At 35.8% G+C, this 12,078-nt stretch overlaps 1 long non-coding RNA gene across 1 annotated transcript in view; it reads right to left on the bottom strand.

Annotated features, from left to right (window-relative positions):
• Positions 1–9,883: 9,883 nt before the first annotated feature.
• LOC126828742 (uncharacterized) overlaps positions 9,884–12,078 on the bottom strand; it is a 46,603-nt gene continuing 44,408 nt past the window's right edge. Inside the window, exons 3-4 of the long non-coding RNA XR_007683219.2 lie at positions 11,842–11,969; positions 9,884–10,465 (exon numbers count right to left, since the gene is read on the bottom strand). This is a non-coding gene — a long non-coding RNA (uncharacterized LOC126828742). The remainder of the gene's footprint in view (positions 10,466–11,841; positions 11,970–12,078) is intronic.

The following is a 12,078-nucleotide window of genomic DNA, read 5'->3' as shown; positions in this document are numbered from 1 at the left end:
CTGGATTAAAGTTTAAAATGAATAAATAACATTCTAGTAATCGTTTGTATTGTTGTCCACTTCACCCAATCATACCTTAACAAAATAATTCTCCCCAGCTGCATCATCATTATATTATTTTGTTTAGACTTTTGTATTAACATTAATTTAGTCTAGATTTAGAGAATTTTTTTGAGGAACAATAATGACACGAAGGTGATGTGAATTCTTCGATTGAGGGGTGGTATAATTGATATAAGGACCAGCAGGAATGAAATGAAATTAGGTTTACCGCCTGTACTCTTTGTGTTCATGAAGATGGGTAGAAAGGCCATACAGTGTGCTATGAGGAAAGTTTTGCCTGAACAGCGGCGCTACGGCTTACTCTTATTTCGAATTCCAAATGTCAAGGGTTATTTTACGTAAACACTGACAAGGGGGAACCACGCCGGATAAAGCCGATGAGCATGTGAAATTTCAAACCGTACTTTCCATATAGACTGGACTAATAATGAAAAAAAAAATGAAATGAAATGGGGTTTAACGTTCTACTGTTCTGCTCCGAAATTGGGCTAATGAAGACGGGCATACGCCATACAGTGTGCTATGAGGGAAATTTTGCCCGGGCAGCGGCGCTACGGCCTACTCTTATATCGAATTCCAACTGCCAAGGGATTTTTTACGTGCATGCCACTATGTACACGGGACCTCGGCTTTTCGTCCCATCCGAACGACTAGACAGCTGTCCTTGTCAGGTTGTCCGTCCTGCATTACCGACAAGGAGAAACCACGCCGGAAAATCTGGATGAACTTTCTCGGCCAATGCAAGGATCGAGCACCCAACCTCCAGGCTAGCGAGCCAGCGTCTTACCCACTTAGCCACGTGATCCCCTGACTAATAATGAACATGAGAGCATGAAACCATCGTTCTCAGTCCATCCATCCGCGACCTTCCGCTCTAGAGCTACCCCCCCCCCCCCTTTACCAAAAACCGTTTGGAACACAATTTAGAGGCTAACGATTTTAAAGAATTTTTTCCAATTTGGTGTGAAGTATTGGGATCATGAGAGGACGAAACCAATCGATGTTCAGCGGTACGCTACCTTTCGTTCCGGAATTATAAACGCTACAGAGACTACAGTTCTTAACGTTTTCTTTTCTTTTTTTCAAATTCGATGAGAGGATTTTGCCTCTCTTTGAAACCGCGGGATATTTTACATGGTGACAGCTTGATGACTAGATAAAGAAAAATCTTAAAGTACGCCTATTTATTTTTCAATGCATAACAAATGTTTGCAGCAAGAAGCCGTGTTGTGTGTGATGACTTTAGGAAGTGAAAAGAATCAACCCCTTTCATCATACTTCTTCGAATTTAGTTCGGGGCCCATTATTATTATTCATATTTTTCTGTATGTCGGCTACTCATAATTAAATAAGGGGGGTTGGGTGGCTGAATGGTTAGCACGTGCGCGCTGTACCATAAAGTCTGTCATTGAGTCAACTGGCGTGGTTTCGAATCCCCGGTTGTACGTGGCAAGGAGTAGGGTCGCCTGTCCAACATCGTGGGTTTTCTCCGGCCACTGCTAAAGACCCCTACGCGCAAGCGAATTATTGAAATAAAATTAAACCGTGTGTTAGTCACGAAATGACCTAGTTTGTGTCGAGTGGACGTTAAACCCCATTTCTCTCTCTCTCTCTCTCTCTCATAATTAAATAAAACGGTTATATAACAGTAAATATTGTTGGGCATAATTTGTCAATTACATTACATTGGAGCAGAAATGGATTAGTTTATTATTAAACATGCATTATGCAAGAACAGCTAAATCTGCCTATTGCAGGTATTTCTTTAGACCTGAAATGTTATCTTAATTATTAATTGGACATTTTAACTTATCCACATCATAATCAACTCTCGATGCCACCGTATCCCGTGATATTCAGTGGATTTGAATACCGTTTGTGACGGATAATTTAATGTAAAGTGGATATTCGAGACTTTGTTTATTATCGTACTAACATCAGTATAGACGATAGCCTAAAATTGAATCGCTAATATCTCGGTTGAGAGTGAAGCGAGCAATGTTACTGAAATTTTCAGCATATTCTGTTTTCATTATCTATTTTCTTTTAACTATACTCAGCCAAATTATAAACTTGACACTGATGAATTTCAACAAATTGTTTTTTCTGGTAAGTTAAATAAATTTTAAAGTGTTTCTAACGATAGTAATTAGTAAGAAGCCTTTAATTTCATAAAATTGTAAAGTCACGTGGATCACGTGACTTTTGAGCATATAAAGATGAAAAACCTGAAAAACACGTGCAAACACAAACTCGTGAGGTCAATCGATGCAAGTTTGCTTAAACTGAACACGCACACGTAACTTGAACTGGAAAAACAAATTAAAATTGTTATTTTCATCTTTGTTAGAAAATGTCACGCCTTTCAAATGTAGAACGTCTACGTGCTATAGGTAGGCTCTATGCTGGTCAGTCTGTGGTCACTGTTGCAAGAGCCTTTAATTGTTCACGCCAGACAATAATTAATCTTAGAATGAAAGTGCTTCAAACTGGAACTATTGCCGACCGCCCAAGAGCGGGAGCGCCACGTGTGACGTCACTCCAGGAAGATCAAGCAATACGATTACGTCATCTTAGAAACAGATTTGTCACTGCAACCTCCACAAGTAGAGAGATGTTTGGTGGAAGGGTAACTGCACAAACTATTCGAAATCGCTTGCAGGCTGCTGGTCTTCGAGCTCGGAGGCCCTATAATGGACCAATATTGACAACTCTTCATCGCCGTAACCGACTTGTGTGGGCCACAAGACACATAAGATTTACTCAAAGACAGTGGAATTCGGTTGTCTTTAGTGACGAATCTCGATTCACTTTGAGATTTGCCGATGGCAGGGTCCGAGTGTACCGCAGACGAGGTGAACGTTACGCTCAAGTATGCGTCAGAGAAGTTGACCGATTTGGTGGCGGCAGCGTCATGGCTTGGGGTTCTTTTGTGCACATGGGCGTTCTCCTCTTGTTGTTGTCCAAGGGAACTTAAATGCTGTCTAGTACAGGGATTAGATTTTGCAACCTGTTCTTCTTCCGTTTATGCAGAGACATGAGCCTGGACTAACGTTTCAACAAGACAATGCTCGACCCCATACAGCAATTGCTACCCAGAATTTTTTAAGAAATGCCGGTGTCCAAGTCCTGGATTGGCCGTCGCTTAGCCCCGACCTTAATCCTATTGAACACATCTGGGACGAACTGGGTCGACGTGTTCGTCAGCAAGTGAATCCACCACTGACGTTGCAGGACCTTCAACATGCTCTTGCTGAGCAGTGGCGACGTCTTCCTCGGGTAGTGTTTATTAATGTTCTGAGATCCATGAGAAGACGTTGTGTGGCAGTACGAGACGCTAGAGGAGGCCACAACCGTTACTAAACACTTTATTCCGATTGTTCTCCAAGTCTGTGAATTTCATTTTGGGGGGGTAGTGACATCACGAACGTTATCAATGTTAAGGACTTTCGGCGAGACGTATTCTTGCTTTCTGTTGATGTCAAGGCCGTCTGTGCACAACATAACACTAAAATAGTTGCCTTAAACCAAATATTAAAAATCTAGTCCCAAAAATCCCGAGTGTCAAGTTTTTAATTTGGCTGAGTATATTATAGCGAGAACTGTCGGCTCTTTATCTAATCTTACCTAATTTCCCTTTAATAGAGCGATACTAAACACTACACCCCATCGGTGTATGGCCTTTCTACCCATCTTCATGAACACAAAGAGTACAGGCGTTAAACCTAATTTCATTTCATTTTTGCTGGTCCTTATATCAATTATACCACCCCTCGTTCGAAGAATTTACATCAGCTTCGTGTCATTATTGTTCCTCAAAATTTTTCTCTAAATGAAACAATACAGAAGTTAGATTGACTATTTAATTTATTAAGATGATGATCTCGTGTGTCGCATTCATTGAAATAAACTGCTCTATAATTTTAGTGGAAACCGAAGTCTATAATAATCATACGTTAATGCCGTCGAATGTAACAGCGAAAATGATTACATCGCTTTGATAAATCTTCACAAACAAAATGATTAGTCGTTTATCTTTCCCCATAGCGTATTTGTTTTTTTTTATTATTATTTTACTCGCAAAGAAATACCTTTTTTATGAAAATTGATGGAAAATACAGTTATTATGTGTGACACACCAAAAAGGAAATCCAATCATACAATTTTGAATTGATTTGCTAAACAGCATGCTTCAAGGTTATCAAGTGATTAATTTATATATCGTACCCATTGCAGGTTTGTGTTACTGAAAGATATCGTCTTTATGCTTATGCATCAATGACTTTTAAAATAAAAACATCTAACTTTCTTTTTAAAAAAAAAAAGCAAAAAAAAAAAAAAAAAAAGCACAAAAGTATTATATTTTTTTCACGAAGCATGAAATAAAGAGGCTTTCATCCAGAATAATTGATACAAATGAGACATGTACATTATTTAGAGGGAAAAATATTTATATTTCTGTTCAGATAAAAAGCCCAACATGAAAGTTCAACGATTGACATTGGCGGTCACTAAAAATACAGAGAAGACCCGATTGGTTATCAAACGTGTATTCGAGGCAAAAACATTATATTAAATACCCATCAATGATAAACAGTCACTGTTTCTAGCACTAAGACTTCTAGGTGGTGTTTGTCTTTTCTACACCTGTCCAGCCATTCTTACATTCAATCGGCACTAATCGTAATTCATATCTGGGACAATGTGACTTAGAAACTGTCGACGTAAAATATTGCTAAGATGACTCTGGTAGACGTTCCGAATTAAATTGCACACCTGCATAAATAATATGGCTCAACAAATGATTTAATTTCCTTAAGGCTAGTAAATTTTGTTCACATGGTGCATTTTAGATATGCGCTGCGTACAATTTTAAAAACTTTTCATATTCGATGAACGTCACTCCAAAATGTCAGTAGGACATTTAACTAACTAACGCATTCGACCAATTATTATAAGCCAGAATTTTGAACTTGCATCAACTTTTCTCGCTCAGTGCATGATTTATTTCTGAATTGGAAGCATCGGAAGTTATGGATTATCTATTCTCGACAAGACATCCAAAAGGGTTCGTAAATATACCGTACTGGGTTTGATTGATTAAAGAACAATATCAAAGCCCACTAATTCAATTAATTGAAAATCTGGGGAATAAAGCAACTTATGAACTTACTTCATTATAACTACATTAATATTGGATCATTTTCTCCAAATTTAATTAATCATGTAAAACCATGGGTCTGTTTTAAAGACAACACTACACGTAAAAGCGAGGGTTATTTGATTATTATTCACAGTGAAAGTACGTAAATAATTACTTATCGACATGGGACTTCACCCATTATGAAAATCTCGGCATGATTTGATTATAGTATATATAACAAAAAACAGAAGCTTGGCCAACATTAATTAATCTGCCGTAAAGTTGAAAACACGGTGAATGATTCAAGGATTTGATGCTTTGAATAAAAGTGAGTTTAGTGTTATTGATAGATACAACCTACAAGTGTATTGAATCAAGTGGCGTGCTTTCCATCACAAGCTTAGCCGTGAAAAGGAGTGGTGTCGCCTGTCAATCTCGTGGGTTTTCTAAAAAGATCCCTACGTTCAAGAGAATTATTGAGATACTGTGGTACCATATGTTTGCCCCGAAATGACCGAGTTTGTGTCGAGTGGACGTTAAACCCCATTTCTCCCACTATATCTCTCTAAAAAAATCGACCACGTTAACGCCTTTATGCTGATATATACATCAAATCATAAACTAACCATCTACCCTTAATGTGCGCCTTCAGATATTACAATGTACCTATGTATATAGTTTTTGACAAAAAGGATGTGACAAATTAAAGAACTGAGATCTTTAAGAATGTTGTTTTTTAAAGCTGCCATATTCTTTGTGTTGAAAGCTACATCATTCATATAAATATAAAATAACAGCTTTAAAGGAAGTTACGTTGCTGTTTTTAAGACTATCGAAAATATATTAGCAAATCCCAGAATGTTTGTTTAATTTTTTGTTTAATTTTGCACATGAACAACATCTCTATACATATCACGGAGAAATAAAAACATCTTAAAATCAACAATATTTAAAAACTCGAAAGCAATTTGCTGGATTCCAGAAATAACTAACCCATTACCCGGTCTTTGGCATCGTACTTTTATATTTTCAAATGAATTTTCAATTGATTAGAAATATGTTGATACAATATTCAACTAACAACGTGGGGAGGCTCCGTTCGACTGTTTTAGCCTTCGTTATCCAAATATTTTTTTTACTTTATTCAAAATTGAAGATACACATCACACACATGATTCTTAGTAATACCTTTAAAATAGCAGGAATCAATTTGACGTAGTTTGAATTCTAAAGATGTTTCTGAAGGTTGTTCATTGAGACCAGGACAACGTTGCTGATATGTCGTTCACATACCAGCGACCTATTCATATTTTATGGTTTCGTGAATTCAAAATCAAGCACAATCGATATAAACCAGCAGTCAAAATATAAAGTCCAATCGACAAAATCGATGAACAGCAGCAGCTTCTCCGCCCAACTGTTAATTCTGCTTTGGTAATATAGTTTTAAAGGCGCTAAATCCCTGTTGTTTGGAACTTAATCCATAATATGAAAGAAGATGGGTCAAAAGGCACATATTAATGTATTGTGAATGTATATAAATTGAATTACATTCATTTGCTACCACTTGTATCGAAATTCTTTAATACGCACGGTTGGACATTCACTTACACACTGTTGTTTTGCCCGGTTCATCTAGGCGTCTCAATAAAATGGCACTCGAGAGCAAAGTGTACACGACGTCGGCGGCTGATTTTAAAATTATCTTAAATATTCCATATCACTATCAGCAGCCCATAATTTCATGGTAAGATAGCAACATCTATCCTGATTGAGATGGACCAATAATTCGTGTTTGTAATGTCGAAGGCTGTGGATAATACTGAGTTTGCCCTTTTATATTGTCTATTTGCATAGGCTATGCCTGTTCCCAAACCCCATTCAGACAACCTGAATAAAAATATTGTTTAAAAAAAAAAAAAGTCTATTGTATCGTTTGTCCTGTCTTCGTGTTGTGTAACTTGTTTGGCATGGCCCAGCAAAATGACACGATCTTTTATTAATGTGATATATGTTCGCTTTTACTTAAACGATATTTATTTCTATACAACAGATGAACTTCTCGCCCTAAAACAATATTTTCACAAATTTGACATGATTTCTCTTACATTCAGGATCATTTTTCATATTTTCCAATGATACTATACTCACCACAAACCGAGTGAAAACCAGAAATTACATTATTCTTTCAAGCATTTTCATTTCCCCTTTAATGTTCTTTATTACTGCGTGACCTGAAAGCCAAGCGTTGATCAAATTTACAACTTTTCACATTTAGCTTTCTAGGAATAGATTTAATAATAAACGACGAAAGAGATTTAAACAAGGTTAGTACAAGTTTTTACCTAATGCCGAAATATAACATTCACTCCATTAAACCTTTAAATGATAATCGTTGATTTTTCTACAATAACGAACGACTGATCAATTTATTTTTTTCATGTCACAAAATTATACGTGCGATATGAAGATTTTTATTTATGTAGTGAGTGATGATCAGATACATAAACCAAAACAAATGTCGCGGTTGTCTGTATAATGATGCAGACTTGATTACAAACCGATAACCTTGGATACAACACACCCTTTTTAAATTAACGGCATACAGATACATTTATTTATTAATGTATACAATCTATAGACGAGCTATTACTCGAACATTGTTTTGAAAGTACTGAGCAGTGATACATCTGCGATATAAAAGAACATTTTCCGATAATGATTTGTCTGTGACAAAAAAGACACTAATGCAGAGATAAAAAACCCCAATCGGAACAGTGTTGTATACACACTGATAGATAATGAAATAGGCGCTTCATGGACGACAAAAATTGGCTATTTAAGAAACCGACAACGCCCAATTGATATATCAAGTATTGATTCTTGTACACCGTCTTTTAATATACACCATTAACGCAATCGTTCAGCGATGATCAATAAACTACGAATATAAACCAGCGGTTGCCAAGCAAGAGATGGACAGAGAACGAGCTTAATAAAATGCGATTTTTATACAATAAGGGGCCATAATCCAGGTGACTTTAGCAATTGATTTATTATATAATAATAGAACACGTATTATGAATATAATCACTTGGTTTATTATACTGCAACGTTCCAACAAGATTTCATAAGTCGTTTTCAAGCAAATACCTAAAGTACAAACGACTTGTGAAATCTTGTTGAAACGTTGCAGTATAATAAACCAAGTGATTGTATCCATAATAAGTGCTCTAGTATTATAACAGTGTTATTACACACTTTGACACTATTTGCGTACAAGGAGCGGCCATTTTGTTGGGCAGTTTCGTTCTGATTTTCACGAAATTCGAACTCATTATGATATAACGGTGATATATTTAAACGCTTATAAAAAGCTGACAGAAATGCTGACCTCTAGTGGGTCCACTAGCACAAAACGTGATTTTTCGTACAATCAGGGGCCAAAATCCAGGATGTTACAGCCTGATATGCGCGAATATCATCAAAATTGGATAAAATGTGTGACCTCTAGAGGGTCCACAACCTTGGAATTACATACTTTTACACTTTTTGTGTACAAGGAGCGGCCATTTTCGGTCCGATTTTAACTATTCGAACTCAATCACCGTTATGGTGTAACGGTGTTGTATTTGAACGTTTTATTTTTAAAAATCGGATAGAGTGTGACATCTAGAGGGACCACAAGCTAACATTCGAATTTTTAGTAAAATCGGGGGCCATAATCCACGAAGTGACGGTGCGATATGTGCGAATATCGACAAGAATCTAGATCTTTGGGTTACAAACATACATTTCAAGTTTCAACCAAATCGGATAAAAACTGTAAGCTCTAGAGTGTCAACAAGCTAAAAACGTGATTTTTCGTGCAATCTAAGCCTTAATCGATGAACCTACGGTCCGATAAATACCAATATCGAAAGGAACTGAGTGAGATCTTTTGGAGATAAACCCATATTTCAAATTTCGTCAAAATCGGATAACAATGAATTTTTGCCTGTAGAGTGTCCACAACCAAACTGAGGACGGACGAATGTCCGGACGAACAGGGGCGACACCAATATACGTCCACAAGAAAATATGGGCGTATAAAAAAAATAAGCATGGCGAGCTTTGCAGCCTAATAAAATATTGCAAATCGTTACAAAGGCAGATCAAATTTCTAGAAGTAAAATAACACGTATCAAGAGTATGACGAGAGGACCTAAAGACATAATTTAATAACATTTCGCTTTCTTGAAAACAGGATGAACAAATATATAAACGAAAGCAGTGTATAAATTAAGTTAGACGGTTACCGATGTAAGGTTTCAATGAGTTTCGTGAAGAAGGGAATACTATAATGAGAAAAATGTCCAGTATATCAAGTTTGAGTTACTGCTGTAAAGTGCAACATCTACAAAGAAATCATTAACCGATCAACTGCCACCATTCACTTTTTGGGTATTATTTCTTCGTTTTGTTATAAAAAGGAAGAAAGTTATCCCAACCTTATAATTTACACCATGCTCATTTGGTTTTCATTTGGATAATTAGCCCATATAATTTTCTGGTATAGAAAACATAATAACGGTTTAACAAGATTTTTTCTTGAATTGATCTCAGTAATATGTTATATAGACACTTGGGATATATCAAAGTCAACCATAAACTCACTCAAACGACAAGAAGGAAATAATTTAATAAAATAAAGCACAAGTCTCTTCACTTAGATAAAACATATGAACACTCTTACTCGCAGAACATTAAGCACAAGTCTTGTTAACGAAGATTACAAACGATATGGTTTAGTTCTCTGCAAGTAAAACAGAATAATGCTCATCTTGTGTGCCCATATGCGAGATGATGAGTACAAAAACAACAACGAAATCCGCTGGTCTCTTTAAACGCGAACTTGCACACTTTCTCTTTTTTTATAACTACAGAAGTATCCCAATAATGCTCCATCGTTAACAAGTTTAACGAAATTACTCCAATTTTTTCTGAAAATAAATCCATAGAAGAATTTTCATCATCTCCATATTGTTTTGATCCTTAATAGGTATTATCTATAATTAAGCCACTTTTTTCAACAAATCGCCATGAATATGTTCACCTCCTACGCTTTAGAAGCACCAATTTGGTTTTGATTGTCGTTGTCATTTTCTACAAATCAAGTTCTGCCAATCCATAATATACTTTTTATAAATATCAGAATCACAAAGACTAATTGAAAATTTGTATTATATATCGTTGCTCCATTTGCTGAAATATTACTACCTGAAACATAAATAAGACTAAAAACAAAATTTTAAAAATTGGTTGACAGTTATTGTAAGATGATGAAATATTTTCTAGAGTTGACTAGGATGTCATTAATCAAAAGAAGTCACAATAACGCATGGATTGCTGACGTGAATAAATGATTCAATCAAGTATCTTTCCTAGAAAACCGAATGCAACTTCCCATTTATACCCAGAACGATCGCATAACTCATACATTCCAGCAATAAATGTGTAGTTCATTGGTATTCGGAAATTTCAAGGCCCTAAAAATTGCGCGCAAAACTATGTTAAACTATTAGATTTAAATATATGAAAAAAATCAAATTGATTGTGCAAATCTACTAAGAAAGATAGGATGCCAGTAAATGAAGCATACGCCTACAGCCGCTAAATAGTCCGAGTGGTCGACAAGGATTGTCGCATATTTAATCTTTTGTGGGTAATTGGGAGTATTTACAAGACAATTTCAGTACGATAAGATTAAAAGTTTTGTTGTTTGAGGGTTCACGAGGTTCTGCAAACTAAATCAAGAACTTAACTTTGGAACAAATGTACAAAAATTGCTCAAATTCGACAGGCTTTAACGTTTTACTAATTAAAATAATGCATATAAATTTCATACAGATTGGTTGGTAACTTTTTTCCATTCGAACATTCACAGGGTTCAACAAAGTAAAACAAGGGTCATAACTCTAGAAGTAATTTATGGAAATGACGCATATAAATTTCATACAGATTGGATGATAACTATAGTCGATAGGGTGTTCACAAGGTGAAACCAGGGCTATAACTCCAGACGTAATTAACGGAAATTGCTGAATTTCAAAAGGGTTCTTCGATTTACTAATCCAAATAATGCATATAAATTGCTTACAGATCGGAAAATTACTTTTGTGGTTAGGGTGTTCACAAGGTTCAACAAAGTAAAACAAGGGCCATAACTCTAGAAGAATATAACGGAAATTATTGAAATTAAATAGGATTCTTAAGCTAACTGATATAAACAACGTATATTTATTTCAAATCAATCAGATGATAAAAATAGTCTGTAGAGCGTTCACAAGAACTTGTGGACGCCATACGGATAGGACGACGGCAATATACATGTACGACCACATTTCCATGTGGGCGTATAAAAAGTAAAGTTAAAAATCAAAAAGAATGATGATATGCTAGTTTATATTTTGCCTGTATTTAAAGTTAAATATAGAGTTCAGCTTTAATGTGTCACAATGTCTTGTAATATCAGTATCACAACCGGAAAGTTGTTCTGACGTCTGCTAACAATCGCAATGAGTTGCTATACAAAAATATGTTAGCTATTGCAACATTAAGATGTCATGAAAAAAGAAAAATAAGTCGAAACTCACAAATCTTGTCTAATTTATCTCTCCATTGGTAAGTAGTTTGTTTGAGACTGTCTGCGTGTTGGGCATCCAAATGTTCCTGACATTTATTAAGTATAGTTTCTAGACAGATGGGTACTTCCATTAGGTTCCTGAAAATGAGGTAATTTAGTATCTGTACTGTAAAATAGACCCAATTATGATAGGTTGGTGACATAGTTTGGTTTAATTAAATAAATCTTGTCAATAATAAGTCACAAA

Source organism: Patella vulgata, chromosome 7, assembly GCF_932274485.2.
Source record: "Patella vulgata chromosome 7, xgPatVulg1.2, whole genome shotgun sequence".
Lineage (NCBI taxonomy): Eukaryota > Metazoa > Mollusca > Gastropoda > Patellidae > Patella > Patella vulgata.
The sequence above is the reverse complement of the archived record's forward strand: the minus strand, read 5'-3'. Positions and strand labels throughout refer to the sequence as shown.